Source organism: Mytilus californianus, unplaced genomic scaffold, assembly GCF_021869535.1.
Source record: "Mytilus californianus isolate M0D057914Y unplaced genomic scaffold, xbMytCali1.0.p SCAF_11, whole genome shotgun sequence".
Classification (NCBI taxonomy): Eukaryota; Metazoa; Mollusca; class Bivalvia; order Mytilida; family Mytilidae; genus Mytilus; species Mytilus californianus.
The window spans coordinates 17,136,014-17,153,342 of record NW_026262593.1 but is presented as its reverse complement, the minus strand read 5'-3'; the positions used below and the strand labels follow the sequence as shown (position 1 = coordinate 17,153,342).

Genomic DNA, 17,329 nt, shown 5'->3' with positions numbered 1-17,329 from the left:
TTCTGTGTTTGCTGGGAACGTCCATGGCGTTTAAAAAATCTGTCTAAAACACCAAACCTCGCCTCCGCTGTAGCACCACCATATCGTAGACTATGAATGTCGCGAACTAACGAAGAAAAGGCATTTATGAAAATTTAACTCATCCTAGTAAAGCTTATAGGCTTATTTGATGAACGAAAAAATAATTTTTCTTTCACTTTCGACAAATTCCTGAATAAATATCAATTTAGATCAGATTGAATGTCACTCCGTTGCAAGTATAATTCCAATTTCGAACTGGACACAACGTTATGTCGGTCTTTACAATAATTAACCAATTCCATCTCGGTAAAAACCCGTTTTGCTTTTTTTCGATAAAAATAGAAATGTGTGATGACTTGAAATTTATATCATAATAACGCAAATTTAAAAATTCTTATACACGCTTTTATTCTGATAAAACACTAAAACAAAAACGGCAAATAATTCGCCCATCTCTTCAAAGTAAAATAACAGAACCGTATGCTTTGCACTCATGCATGAACATAAACACTTTCAACAATAATAGGCAAAACTGGGGAACAAACCACCAATTTATACAGTGGCAATAAACAGAGAATGGACCAATTCCCATTGAAGGTGCATTCCAATATCTAGAATGGACCAATACCCATTGAAGGTGCATTCCAATATATAGAATAAAATACAGGTAGTCGATGGTTAAGATCACTAGCGAACCCGTCAATTTCATGAGGACCCTAAAGGGAATCCAAATATCCAAAAACATATACTGCAACACCCCAGTCATCATTGTTTATGATACGACTATTACAGTCTGCATTTTTATTCTCAGCCCTGGGTATCCATTCAACCTCTAAAGACACGTTGTGCTTCAAATAAGTCAAAACAATATGTCATAAACATTTTCTTGCAAATGTATATACATATTATAGTCTCAACAGATTATCAAAAATAAATACGAAAACCAATTAATCTTGTTTATCGTAATTTTTATTGCTTTTGGTATAAAAAAATATAAGATATACTTTTAACAGAAAACCACGAAATGTAGCAATCGAACATACAAATATAAAGAGAGGTATAACACAACGATAAGAAATAAATAGATGCTGATCTGACCGCTGGCCAATGTTTTCGTTCTTTGTAATTACTTTAGGAACCTTTAACTCAGCTTCGTTTACTAGGAAAAGTATATGCATAAATTTACTCGAGACAAAAAACAATCCCATGGAAAACTATAAAATATCTAATTTATCAAAGGAGCAAGGCTTTCATTCTTGTTCTTTGTCGCATTTCGTGTCTTAATTTCGGTATTGGATATCTTGCAGGGATTTGAAAATGCAACGCTTACTTCGCTTACTTCGCAAATAGTATTTTACAACTTTATTACGAAACTGAGGTTTCACAACCTTAAGCAAAGTTGACCGTAGATGAATTTGGCTTTTATTTTAGGTCCTTTTTGGTAATATAGCTCTTCAATTGTTTCGGTTCTTATACATTCTTGGTTTCAAATATTCGGCATTGAGAGTTCCTGATGAAGGTGAATCCAGAAAATTGCTTCCAACGCATGAAATGTATAAAGTGTGGTTTTCATTTTTTAATAATAAACGAGTGTCTATACCATATGTCAAGATTGTAATTGTCCAATATTGGAGCATTAGATCTTTACAAGACAAAAACCTAAGGCATCAACAAAGACCTTTACTGTATAGATTCCCGATATAGAACGGGTGCTTTAACATAGTTGAATATTTATCTGTGTTGCACTAAATAATATTTAATGATACAACGTCGTTATCAGACAAACCAAGTTGCCAGATGACCATTAACCTAGTCTTGATGATAAACAAACCAACTGTTCTTTGTCAATATTAGTTAAGAAGTCATGAATGTAATGAAGGTGTATGCTTTAGTATCCAGATCATCAATTGACTTTCAATAAACTAATGATATAGAACTTTCCGTACCTCACCATGTGCCTCTTGTATAAATATTACCGTTTATGGAACACACTACACGATCACCAGACAATTCTAAGTTTCTGAGTACCTTGTGTTTTTGTCTTTTTTGTTAGGTTTTTTAAGTGCCGATCTGATAAGTAGAGCAGTCCAAAATGTTTGAAAATCTAAAACATAATACAAACGCTGAAGAGCTGATAGAACCAAAAAGGACATAAAATACAGCCAAATAAAGAAAAAGAATCAAAGCATTGTTTGATGGAAATTTTCCGACTACATTGTTCCTAGACTTGACAACAAAATGTAATTAGTCTAACGAGAACTTCCAAAAACATTTCTTATCATCCAAACAAAACTGTTAGATATTTAACACATACTTACAAAGGGAAAAAAACAAATCATAACAAGCAATACTGACTGTAATATACTGCAATCCAGATAGGCTAACGAACCACATAAAATGATAAAATCAAACAAGGTCGGAAATGAAATGCGAATACAAAGTAATTCACGGTCGTAAGGAAAATATATTTTTATATGAGTAATGGCGAGGAAAGAAATTCATCGGTATGTGACAAAAAGAAATGCAGTGTTGCTTTCATTTGTTATCAACAAACAATTTCTATCCTTATCAAACTTTAACGTGGTAGGTCTATTAAGTTCACTATGTCCGGAGAGAAGTGTTCTAGACTGTTGACCATCAGGGGAAAGTACGATAACACTCTTGTGGTGATAGCTCACTACGTAAATGTACCCTTCATTATCAACAGTAACTCCTGCAGGTCTGCCTAAAATGCTATCGACCTTATATGTCCAGTTTTTCTTCCCATCGATATCACAGCATGTACCGTTTGTTTGTCTCTTTGTGCATAATATAATTTGCCATTGAAAGATGACACATATGACATCAGGGACAAATCATTTTTAACAATGTGCTTCACACTTGAATCCTGTAGATTTATCCTAAAGATTCCTTTTCCATTGACACAGCAGAATAACAATCCCTCATTATATGTAATACCATAACACCGATTCTCTGTAGGTATGTGCTGTTTAATAGTTTTACTCTTTATGTCGACAATGTTTATTTGACGACCATTATAACCTGACGTTACAGCTACAGTGTTGTTATCTATACACGCAACATCAAATGCATCAGATGGATCAAGGGAAAACTTAAATGGTTGCTTTCCGTTTGTGTCAGTGATAACTATAACTTTTTTAAAGCTACTATAGTCACTGAAGACCATTCTTTTATCTGGAAGTATATCACATCCCCTAATTTCGTTTGAGGCAATATCAAACTTTTGAAGCAATTTCGTTTTTATGTCTTCTATGGATTTAGGATTAACTCCTATAATCTGAGCTTGTTTATCTTTCTGTCTAATGTAAGTAATACTAGTAGAGATTTTCTTCTCACTTAAAGTTCCAAAGGTTTGGATGTTTCTTGTTATATCATTTAGCGACTCGTTTATGGAGCAGGTAAGTGAAACTTTGTCCAAGCTTCCGTTCTCAATAATAGATTTCAAACTTGATTCCATTTTTATGATTTTAGGAGAAATCTGACGAAGACCAAGATATGTCTGAAGATCTGACGCATGCTTCTTCATGTCTTGAAGTTGTTGTTGATATTTCAAACGTTCCCTTGTCTGCTCATCCAAAATTTGTAGTGTATCTTTCATGCTTCCGGTAGACTGGTCTTCTATCTTGGTTACCTCATTTCGAAAGCTAGCTTCTAATTTGTCAAGGTGATTATTGATTTCCTGTCGTACTCGACATATATTCACTAAAATTGATCCCTTTTGTTCCCCTAAATCTTTTATATTCTCTTTAACTGCTGCATCCATTTTATCTATATTCCCAGCAATATCTACTAAACTTTGTTCTGTATCTTTACATGTATCCGATGTTTTAATGTTTTTGGTATTTTTGCTAAGATGAATAACATCTTTACATACACTATGTTCCTCTACACAGAAGAGACAGATAGGTAAGTCGTGAGTTTGACAATACATCTGAAATTTATCATTGTGCGTTCTACAATGATTACTGCAAATAGTAACTGACTGAGACAATGACTGGAAATCATCAATTCTAATCGTCTCATGGTTTTGTGTTCCCCTGGATAAACTATGATATACCTTACACTCGTCACACAATGCCTGGTCACATTCAGAACACCCTGTTGTTGAGGGTTTTGTAAGGTGAGGGTAGATCACATATAGTACAGAGCTTTGGATTTTCTGCCATCATTGTCAAGTGCAATGAGAAAATAGACAAGCATGCATCAACAAATTCACTGTCCAGTCCTATGGGATATGATTCAGCATTTATCCGTTACAATTAACTGTCAAGTCCTATTGAAAAATAAATCAGCATGTATCCACAACATATTAAGAATTTAAAGATGATGATAAACGTATAATGATTCTTAAGTAAAATTTTTAGATTAAAGTTTGTGAAAGAAATATACCAAATTGATTTCCGCCAAAATTGTCCAATCAAACTAGCAATGTGTCATTGTGCTATAATAGGGCAAAATTTTCTAAACCATTCACTTCATTCACTTAAGCATAAAACTTATCTCTGACATGGCAGTAGAGTAAAATCAACTACAAATGGTACAAAATGATACTACTAAGTATAAAAGTATGTTACAATAGGCTATACATGGTCAAAGGACCATAATTTTCTTGAACGAAGTGTATAGTCAAAATGACGGTATAACCTTGAAGTCCTATCAAGTACTAAACTATCGGATTAAGGTCAATAAGTTATCATATTCACATCTGAAAATCACAATGTGTTACGGGCGAGCGATAAGACTCACACATGGATGGACGAAAATTAAGTCTCTTCGTCGGGGTTTGGTGGATTACAAAAAGTGAAAAATCTAAACAGAATACAAATGATGGATTTGTTAAATAACCAACAAAATGGATGGCACAAAGGAAATTAAAATCGTCGGCGACACAGGATATACAAGTTCCTTATTCATGAAATAACATCGTCACATCAGGACGAGAGTCTTTTACAATGTTTTATTTTCCAATGCAATATTTGAATACAGACTATATGTACACATATTATATAATATATTTTCAAGTATACGCTGCCTCACACCCTCTTGAACATGCAAAACAATACCAAATCTATCCTTTTTTCCAACTCTTTTGACTGAAGGCCAATTAAATTATATTTTGAATAGTTAAGAGCAGATAATACAACGTAACTGTAAACGGAGGGAAAATGCAAAACACATTTTGACATTTAGAGCAGCATCAGCGAACATTAAATACATCTATGATCCACAGAAATTACAAGAAAGCTTAGAGATCCTTTAATGGGCTCAAGAACACGATTCTTTTGCAAATAAATTCAAATTTAAAAAATCGCACCTGTGATATCTCAAAAATATTTTCACAGTGTATTGTACTACTTTTGGGATAAATAATATTAAAATTATCGAAAAGTATACCAGCTCGGGTCAAAATGTTGATAATTCTGTGTTAAAGGGGTCTATAATTCAGTTTGACACATTAAGGCATACCAATTAATGACCTTTCTAGCTGAACCAAATCACTTTCTTCCTAAAAATTCATAACCCCCCCCCCCCCGCCTCCCAATATGTAAATTCATCCCCTTTCTTAATATTCTATGCATAAAATATAAAGAAATATATTCGAAAGGTGTATGAAAGAAATCGCAAGTTATACACTGTCCATACTAAGGACTAGATTTCAAAGAAAATAAAAGGACGATAACTGTGTCCTCGAACTAATAGATATTAATATTCAAGACGTTAACATATGAATATCAGATGCCATTGAATACATCCTACATGTATGTACACCAGGGTTTGTACTAGACCAAAAAAAATGTCAGGGTTTGACTATTGACAAGAATAATTTTCATAAAAACATTATTTTTGATGTGAAAAATAATAATACAGAAAACAAAAATCTAAAAACATGTCAAGTTAATTTGAGTAACTGTACGTTACGAGTTAAATTTTGATTGATATATTTGAGCCCGAATTAGTAGATATATAACTAAACATGGTTGTCTTTCTTTGTTCTTTATTTTGTCAAGTTACTGAATTTATCATAATTATGAAGACTTGTTATAATACTAAAAGTTAAATTTTATGTAAATCAATGTAGCATACCACTTTCTAATTAATCAATTACAGTAAATATGTGAAAAGACATTTAATTAACTTGTATCGCCTACATTGTTATCTATATATGCAAGTTACTGTACATGAATAGATGATATGCATTTTTGTATTATTTGTTGTTTAAGGAAAACCTAAAGACAGCGACGCCGATAACAAATGCATTTTCAGCTTGTAGATGTGCAATTTCGTAAATACCTGAATACAGAGATCTTATGAAGAGGGCACACGTCATTACAGTTGTACTGCAGTCATTATACAGGTCTACTTCATGTAAACAAGGAAGTAAATTATCCCGTGACTTAAAGGCCAGACTTACTTATGCATAATAGACATTTGCGGAAACTAGGTCTATACCTCGCATTACACTTAGACTTACGATTACAGTTGGGTCATTTCAAAATAAAATATATAGATATACATAGTAATATCAAATGTTTTTTTTTTTATTATTTAGATAAGTCTTTTCGAGGATAAACTAATGAAAGCTGTATTGGATATCATCACAGTCCCCATAACTTTAGATTTTTTTAGCTCTCCGATGGCGTGTTCATTTTTACCTCTACTGTATAGTGTGTAATAAGTCTATTTAATTTTCTGCTCTTCCTCTACATATTCTGAGGTTTTCAATACAATCTAATGCTTTATAAAAGGTGTCAATACTAAATGTCTGTATATGTGTATTTTGTCGCCCACCGAAAAACGGCAGAGAACTATATGCTTTCCCCAGGAAATAGAGTACTTCTTTTTACTATATGGTTTTAATATAAAAAAGAAGATTTGGTATGATTGCCAATGACACAAATCACCACAAGAGACCAAACGACAAAGAAATTAACAACTATAAGTCACCGTACGGCCTTCAACAATGAGCAAAGCCCATTCCGCATAGTCAGCTATAAAAGGCCCCAAAATGACAAATGTAAAACAATTCAAACGTGAAAACTAACGGCCTAATTTATGTACAAAATAGTGAACGAAGAACAAATATGTAACACAGCTACAAACGACAACCACTGAATAACAGGCTCTTGACTTGGGACAGGCACATATAAAATGTGGCGGGGTTAAATATGTTAGCGGGCGCCCAACCTTCCCCCTAACCTGGGACAGTGGTGTAAATGTAGAACATAAGAACAAACTATAAAAATTAGTTAAAAAAGGCTTAACTCATCAGATGGATACAAATAGATATACATTTAACAAAAACACAGAGTGGACGTGGCTAGGTTCTTGTGCAGTGCTTTAGAAAAATTAATGTCAGGTGTTGTGTTTCTTTTACAGAAGAACACTTCTGTATCCGCAACTGCTCCATAACCGACGTAAATACTTTATGATTCATTTTGACAATTTCAATCTCGCTTGAAATACCTTTTTGCACAATTTTCGACTTTTAATAAAAAAAATAATTTTGCGGATAAACTGACAACGTCATAGCTAAAAAAGAAGACAAACAATAGTACACAAAACACAACAAAGAAAACTAAAGACTGATCAACACGAACCACACCAAAAACTGAAAAGAAGGAAAGTTTGGTCTTGAACCGGTCTTCTTTGAAGAACAAATGTCATCTGACTTCCGTCAAGGTTTGATGTGCATATACAAAGGTTATCGGTGCGCAGTAAGGGTTTTGCATTTTGAAGATACCTTTGTCTATGTCAAGCATCAGGCCTGTGTCATTATATCAATACTTACATGACAGATGTTGATGATGATTATGATGCTTGAGTATCTGAGTAATTACATCTTAAACATTCGAATGACTTTAAAGACGTACCTTACGTATTAAAGATAAATGAACAAGCGTTGATTCTTGAAAAAGAAACCATGAGCCCGGAGGGTTTTTGTCTCAGACTAAAATATCAATCAGTACACATTTAACACCCAGTGGATTTAGTGTAAAGACGTCATTAATAGTATTTCTGTAAATTTACTTTACAATAACTTTGGTATTGATTGATTGTTTCACAGAAATATAAACATATTCTTTAAAGAACGCCGAAGCCTTTCGACAAATCAGTTTTTTTTTCATCATAACAGATGTAAAAGAACAAAATAATCTCGAATTAACCAGAGGTCAATAAAACTAAAATTCTTATTCAAACTAAACCCAATGATAAATTTCGGGGAAAATAGTAGGTTACAGAGTAGGATTGATGTGAAGTCAACATGTGTTACATTGATATACGGTATCAAATATATGTTCGTATTATAATACTGTTGTTTTCATCGTAAAACATGACATGTGACCATCCGTTAAATATCATTAATATAGCTATCGTAATTTTAGAAAGTGAATTGTTACACTTGTAAAAATGTCCAACATATATTATACGAGATCTGCATGTAACTTGGTTTCTTTGATAACGCCTACATAAAATCTTCCAAAAATGTATCAATGATCCTCGTAGAAAAATTTACGGCTTCGATTTTCAAAATTCCATAGTCAAACGGCAACTCTTCACGTGCCAGTTACCATTTCTGTAAAGTTAAATTAAGTTTAGAACACTTTCCTTTTTTCGCATTTTGATGTTTGCATGGCAACTGTAGTCATCTTGAAAATGCCATACCCCGATTGTAAATCTACACATGCTAGCTACCATTACGGTATAGTTCCATTACGATTGGTTCATACAGTTCTGAAATATAAGATAGACAAAAAAGTGGAGGAAAAAAAAAATTAAAAAAAAGAACAATAGAAACATAGAATAACAATATGTCACGCCAACTCTGTTGAGGATGCCATAATGATAATGAATTCATTATTTAAAAAGGGTTAACATAGTTAGTTTCAACAAACTAATCTTCCCTGAGGCCCTCAAATACAAATTACAATACAATCAAAAACAGATAGTTACACATAGTTGATTTGCAGTCAAGTAGTTCAATGTATTATTGTTAGTATATGAAAGAGAATGATAACACCTTTTTTCATGATTAAGTACGAATGTGAGCGAGTCCTTATCATGAAGTAAGGGATTATCATTCTCTTACAAACTTAGAATATTGCAAAGTGCTCAAGGCTCGAATGATCTCTTGATTGGTTGTATTCAAGAATTAGTTTCATTGTCAGTGTAAATTAAATGGGCAATTTAATTGATGCATGACTTCATTTTGAAGCATTTCATGTAAGGGTTAGTTTTAGTGATGTAAGGACTTTCTTATAATTTGGGAATATTTAAAAAATTGCGTTATAGACATAAGGTGACACAACAGTACAAAGAAAAGGTAGAAATTGTATATGTTCCTGATTGTGAGTATGAATGTAAATCATGCAATATTTTAGTGAGGAATTATTCTTTTTTATGTACAGTTTACAAAAATAAATAAATTTGAGTTACAACTAATTTTATTTCACAGCCAATATTTTGGTCCGGCTTTTCAAATCAAATACTATTTCATTATGTCAGGGAAATGTTGTAATAAAATGCCTTTAAAAGTTTTAAATATATTAAAAACTAAAATCAAATTCCTGGTTTGTTTTTATTTTATCGGAATATTGGGAATAACTATTCTTCTCAACCGCTGGTTCAGTAATCAAAGTTTTGGAAAGCTATAGATTTAGTTTTTTTTTATTTTAAAATTTGTTTTTCTCTTTTTTTTTTGCATTACTTTGATATTGTTTTTTTTTTAACAATTTGAAGTTATTTATATTTTCATAATAACATTAAAGGTACAAATTTTACTTCACCAGTAAACTTCAACTTATTATGATTTTTTTTTTTTTGTTTGTTTCACAATTCAACTTTTAGTCAGTTTCAATCGTAAATCCTTTTCAATCTGATAAATGTGCTTCGGGGCAGTTGTAACTAATTTATAGAATCTCTTTGTTTTGAACTGTAAATAGACCCAAATAATAGGATAATCCCTTACTAAGAACATGAGTTACATTAGTTCTTCACAATTAAGAGACATCAAATCCTATAATTTTATTGGTCGAGAGCACTTTGCTATATTCTAAACATGACAAGAGATGGAGCTGTTTAAAAGGTTCAAGAGATATGCAATAGTGATTTACTTGATCATGAATTTACAGCGTAAAAAAGAGAAATCGGAAGAACATGAATGCAAGCTAAATGCAAAAAAAATATGTATCTTTAAAACTCGATTCTTACTTAAAACGTAAACAATCGATATGTATCTACATATTATAGTCTCAACACATTGCCAAAAATAAGAATAAGAAAACCAATCCATCACGTCCATTATAATTTGTAATATTTTCTAAAATAGATTTAAAAACTAAACGTTTTACAGTAAACCACAAAGCGTAGCAATCGAAGATATTAATACAAAGAGAGGTATAGCACAAAAATAAGAAATATATAGATGCTGATCAATGTTTTCGTTCTTTGTCCTTGCTTTGGGAAACTTGAACTGATCACCGTTTACTAGGAAAAGTATATGAAGAAATTTACTCGAGATAAAAAACAAATCCCCTGAAAAACTATGATAAAACAAATTATTCAAAGGAGAAGGGCTTTGATTGCTGTTCTTCGTCGCATTTTGTGTCTTAATTTCGGTATTGAACATCTCACATGGATTTAAAAATGCAACGATAATTTTGCAAACAGTATTGTTTTTACAAAGATGAATGCTCGCAACATTAATGAATGCTCGCTCGCAACATTAATGAATGCTCAAGACAAATGAAATATTTATTATTTTCCCTACACAACATATCGCTTATAAGTTGTGTAGGGAAAGTAATGGAGCGAGTTGTTTATAAACATGTTTTCAATCACCTACATAGAAATAAGTTAATATATGAATACCAGTCTGGTTTTCTGCCAAAATATTTAACAGTTCACCAGTTTTTAGGAATTTACAACTGTATATTAAATTCATTAGAAAATAAAGAAATTAGCTGTTTTGTTTTCTGTGACTTTTCTAAAGCATTCGATAAAGTTGTGCATATAGGATTGCTACATCAAATGAAGTCATACGGTGTAGACGGGAATTTATTGAATTGGTTTAAAAGTTACCTGAACAACAGACAACAGCGAGTTGTAATTAAACAATCTTCCTTTGTACTTTGCAGTATTTCAGCTGGTGTCCCACATTTTGGGACCGCTGTTATTCATTATCTATATTAATGATATTGCTGGAAATTTGATGTCTTTATGAAGATTATTTGCAGATGACACATCTCTGGGCTACTCTAGTCGTGACACGACACCAATAAAATCAGTGATCAGTCACGACCTGAGTGAGCTAAGCGATTGGTCTAAGAAATGGCTGATGTCCTTTAACCCAGAAAAAAACAGAAATTATGTTGTTTTCATACATTGAAACTCCAGGAATGATTTTCACATTCAATGGTAAGAAGATTCAAGTTGCAGATTTTCACAAACACTTGGGTGTTACATTTAGTAGAGATGCTAAATGGAACACCCTATGGAAAATATCATAAAAAATGTATCTTAACATTTGAATATACTTAGAAAATTAAAGAACAGGATAAGTAGGAGTAACTTAGAAAAGCTTTACTTGACTTTTATAAGACCGCTACTCGAATATGCCTGTGAAGTTTGGGATAATATGGGTGTGGGTTATTGTAAAAAAAATACGAGCAGCTACAGCTTGAGGCAGCCAGAATTGTAATAGGTTTTCTAATTTTTACTAGTAATCGAATTATCTATGATGAGATTGTTTGGGAAACTCTAGGTGAACGAAGAGAAAGGAGGAAGTTACAATTATTTTATAATATTCAACATAATAATGCACCAGCCTATTTTTGCAATTTAATTCCACCAACAATCCAAAAAAGCAGTTTATCCCTTACGTAATGGGAATGATATAATATACCCCTTTTGTAGACTTTCATTGACCTAAGAATCCTTCATAGCTTCAACTATACGACTGTGGAATAACCTTAATGTGGTGACATTGACTCTTTAGGTAAATTTAAAACCGAACTAAAAAATCTTAAATTGAATTCAAAAGCCCAAGTACCTAAACATTATGAATTTGGTAATCGTAAACTCAACATTATTTTGACACAACTTAGGTGTTCAGCCTCTTTTTTGAATTATGATCCTAACAGAGTCAATATTATTTCAGATCCGTCTTGTTATTGTGGTGCTAAGTATCACTTCTTTTTTTATTGTCCTAATTATGCGAATAGAAGAACCAAACTATTTAATAATCTGAACTGGTTACCAGAGAACTATCCACTAAATTTGGACATCTTTGAACGTCTTTAACTAATGTTGAAAATAAAAGAATTTTTAAAAAGGTTTATGAATTTATTAAAGAGTCTAAGAGGTTTCTAATAGTGTAATATAACCCACTAAAGTGCAAATACATGCATATTGTGTACAACCATTCACATCATCACACATCATCTTTTCACAGATCCAATATGTATAATGTATTGTTTGCATGCATGCCTTGTAAATATTCTATTGTTATAAATTGTTCAGGGGAGAAGACTATATAAGTTTGATTAACTTGTGTCTCATCCCTTTTGCATATTTAAGCAAATAAAATACGTTTAAACTAATGAAATATTAAAAACATAAATTGAAATACTTCTTATAATTTGACAATAAATATAGTTTCTTATGGGTTCTCGTGAACATCAAAAATCTCTGCCATGTTGAATATTGCATAATTCATAACTTCAATATTTTGAAAGCGCGCGTTGGTTGTCAATATAATGGATTTGTATGCGACTGTCATACAAGCGAGAGGTTTAGCTAGCTATAAAACCAGGTAAAATCCACCATTTTCTAGATAAGGAAATGTCTGTACCAAGTCAAGAATATGTCAGTTGTTTTCCATTCGTTTGATGTGTTTGAGCTTTTGATTTTGCCATTTGTTAAGGGACTCTCCATTTGAATTCTCCTTGGAGTTCGATATTTTTTTTTATTACTTATTGATTGATATAGCGAAATTCAAATGGAAAACATTTTTGTTAGAAATACATAATCTTTTGCAATTTAAATAATAAAATATTAATTTTTTTATTCAAAACTTTTCAGAATTGTGAGTTTGAAGATATATTATCCCAATACACAATATTATAAATTTTTGCAGCGATATGACGAAAAATGAACTTACATTAACCTTATTACAAACGGGATATCACATTATTATGTTTACGGTGATGTTGCTTATAAATTTTGTACATTTACATACGTTCTAGGTAAACTTATTGATCCTTTAAATAAACTGTTTCTGGAAGGTTATTAATTTAACACCAATCTCCGCACTCGCTCATTTTATTATACCTGGTCGTTGAGCGCTGAGCGACCAAGCATAAACAAATGAGCGAGTGCGAGGATTTAATTTTAATTATATTGAATCATACTGTATAAAGATCATTGAATACTTTCTTCATCGATAATTACACGCTTTTGCTTCTAATGAATTAAAACATAACTAAATATGTATGACTATGGAGTTATAAACACTTTTGGCTCTATAACCTGTCGATATTTATATTTTGACATTGCACAACACCAGTGTATATAAAGTGTGAATCTAGTTAGTTCATTTTCACTGTCGTATGCGAGTATGTTAATTGTAGAATAAAGGATGATGGGAAAAACTGAGTTTGTTTACTTTTTGAAAGTACAAAATAATTGATTTGAATGTATGTTTTAACACAATTTCATTAGAATATAACTTTTTAATGTAAAATAACAGTATTAAAGTCCAAAAAAGTGAAATTAAAGCAGCTGAATCCATAATATTGATTACTGAATGCGATTCATTTTAACTATAAATGCGATGCATTATCACTGTTAGTGCGATCATTTCTGATGTTATTTTTTTTGGAGGTGCGATGTATTTTCATTGTTGTTTTAAATGATAATTCGACATGCAACAACTGAAAATAGTCTTTTAATGACTTTAATATTGATGATATTTACAATTTGAAATGCAAGCTAGTCGTAGATGCTTAATTGAATATACACGTGTATAACCAACGTATGGTCGATTCAGGACGTTGTGTGTTGGGTTTTTTTTCTGTACGTTCGTTGCGTGTTTTCGTCATAGTTCTGTGCCGTTCGTTAGTGAAACCTCGGGAACATAATTAGCTGTTTCTATTGAAATACCTATCTTTTGTTTTTTGTTAGCAAGCATTTGCAACTACTATAACTATTTGACATTTCTTATTGAAGACTAAAACAACCTGAATTTTGTATTTGTTTGACGTGAAACACAACTTACTGGAGCTAAAGAAGCCCACTCATCGGAAGTGCTTGATTGCAATCCGGTTTCTTAGAAATTCAGTATTTTGATCTTGAGGTCAAAGGTCAAGCTCACACAAAGGTCAGGGTGATATGCGTCACATCGCCTTAAGGTGATACACGTTCATATCATGCATATTTAAATATTTTTGGTTTGCTATTAGTGTGACATGAATCCGAAAAATATACTGGAGTAGAACATCCATGAATATAACGTATTTTTATGGCGAATTTTCCTTGAAAAGTTTTAGAACTCGCTTAAATAAGCTTTGAAAATTTGTCACGCCGTTTCATACATATTTCTACCATATATTTCGCACAACGAACAGTATAAGAATGTACAACTAACGGTACCAAAGAAAGCAAACAAACTAGAAAGAGAATGAATCGTACAGTGCCAAAATTCTGAAGTCAGTTTTTCAAGTAAATGCCTGCAAATAAAATAAAACAACGGGTTTCTCATTCGCATTATGTATTTTAAACAACAACAAATCACAAAATACACGGTCGCATTTAGTGTAAGAGCCAACCAACTATGCTCTATTTGTAGTTTAATCAAGTTTGAGTTACACAGAGTGTTTGTTCGCGATGTTTACAAGTAATTCAAAGACCTGTCTATTTAAGATAGTCACAGGGTGTTCATGTAATATAAATAATATACAATTTAGTCAGGAGCAGTAAACTTTGTTTTCATAAACATTGAGTACTTAACTAAACAGTACGTAAATTAGTCTTTGGTGAAAATATTAGGACGGTCTATCTACCAATATCGCTTCGCGATGCAGCATTAACGCCCGGAATCAACTGTATATTAAATTCATTAGAAAATAAAGAAATTAGCTGTTTTGTTTTCTGTGACTTTTCTAAAGCATTCGATAAAGTTTGGCATATAGGATTGCTACATCAAATGAAGTCATACGGTGAAGACGGGAATTTATTGAATTGGTTTAAAAGTTACCTGAACAACAGACAACAGCGAGTTGTAATTAAACAATCTTCCTTTGTACTTTGCAGTATTTCAGCTGGTGTCCCACATTTTGGGACCGCTGTTATTCATTATCTATATTAATGATATTGCTGGAAATTTGATGTCTTTATGAAGATTATTTGCAGATGACACATCTCTGGGCTACTCTAGTCGTGACACGACACCAATAAAATCAGTGATCAGTCACGACCTGAGTGAGCTAAGCGATTGGTCTAAGAAATGGCTGATGTCCTTTAACCCAGAAAAAAACAGAAATTATGTTGTTTTCATACATTGAAACTCCAGGAATGATTTTCACATTCAATGGTAAGAAGATTCAAGTTGCAGATTTTCACAAACACTTGGGTGTTACATTTAGTAGAGATGCTAAATGGAACACCCTATGGAAAATATCATAAAAAATGTATCTTAACATTTGAATATACTTAGAAAATTAAAGAACAGGATAAGTAGGAGTAACTTAGAAAAGCTTTACTTGACTTTTATAAGACCGCTACTCGAATATGCCTGTGAAGTTTGGGATAATATGGGTGTGGGTTATTGTAAAAAAAATACGAGCAGCTACAGCTTGAGGCAGCCAGAATTGTAATAGGTTTTCTAATTTTTACTAGTAATCGAATTATCTATGATGAGATTGTTTGGGAAACTCTAGGTGAACGAAGAGAAAGGAGGAAGTTACAATTATTTTATGATATTCAACATAATAATGCACCAGCCTATTTTTGCAATTTAATTCCACCAACAATCAAAAAAAGCAGTTTATCCCTTACGTAATGGGAATGATATAATATACGCCTTTTGTAGACTTTCATTGACCTAAGAATCCTTCATAGCTTCAACTATACGACTGTGGAATAACCTTAATGTGGTGACATTGACTCTTTAGGTAAATTTAAAACCGAACTAAAAAATCTTAAATTGAATTCAAAAGCCCAAGTACCTAAACATTATGAATTTGGTAATCGTAAACTCAACATTATTTTGACACAACTTAGGTGTTCAGCCTCTTTTTTGAATTATAATCCTAACAGAGTCAATATTATTTCAGATCCGTCTTGTTATTGTGGTGCTAAGTATCACTTCTTTTTTTATTGTCCTAATTATGCGAATAGAAGAACCAAACTATTTAATAATCTGAACTGGTTACCAGAGAACTATCCAATCAATTTGGACATCTTTGAACGTCTTTAACTAATGTTGAAAATAAAAGAATTTTTAAAAAGGTTTATGAATTTATTAAAGAGTCTAAGAGGTTTCTAATAGTGTAATATAGCCCACTAAAGTGCAAATACATGCATATTGTGTACAACCATTCACATCATCACACATCATCTTTTCACAGATCCAATATGTATAATGTATTGTTTGCATGCATGCCTTGTAAATATTCTATTGTTATAAATTGTTCATGGGAGAAGACTATATAAGTTTGATTAACTTGTGTCTCATCCCTTTTGCATATTTAAGCAAATAAAATACGTTTAAACTAATGAAATATTAAAAACATAAATTGAAATACTTCTTATAATTTGACAATAAATATACTGTAAATTCAGAAATTATTGCGTGCATTTATTATTGCGATTTTATCATTTTAGACTAAAATGAGATTTTAATTTTTGCGATATTGAGAAAAATCCTGTTTAATTCATATAAAAAATTTCAAAATGCGAGTTTAAATAATTGCGATTATAACCCTGTCGCATTTTTCGCAATAATAAAAACATCGCAATAATTTCTGAATTTACAGTAGTAGCAAATGCAAAACGTTTCTTATGGGTTCTCGTGAACATCAAAAATCTCTGCCATGTTGAATATTGCATAATTCATAACTTCAATATTTTGAAAGCGCGCGTTGGTTGTCAATATAATGGATTTGTATGCGACTGTCATACAAGCGAGAGGTTTAGCTAGCTATAAAACCAGGTATAATCCACCATTTTCTAGATAAGGAAATGCCTGTACCAAGTCAAGAATATGTCAGTTGTTTTCCATTCGTTTGAT

The 17,329-nt window shown here is 32.0% G+C and overlaps 1 protein-coding gene and 1 long non-coding RNA gene across 2 annotated transcripts in view; both read right to left on the bottom strand.

Annotated features, from left to right (window-relative positions):
- Positions 1-17,329, bottom strand: part of LOC127719686 (basic phospholipase A2 Cc2-PLA2-like) — a 202,494-nt gene that overhangs the window by 170,197 nt on the left and 14,968 nt on the right. The window lies entirely within an intron of this gene.
- LOC127719693 (uncharacterized) overlaps positions 1-17,329 on the bottom strand; it is a 47,563-nt gene that overhangs the window by 16,988 nt on the left and 13,246 nt on the right. The window lies entirely within an intron of this gene.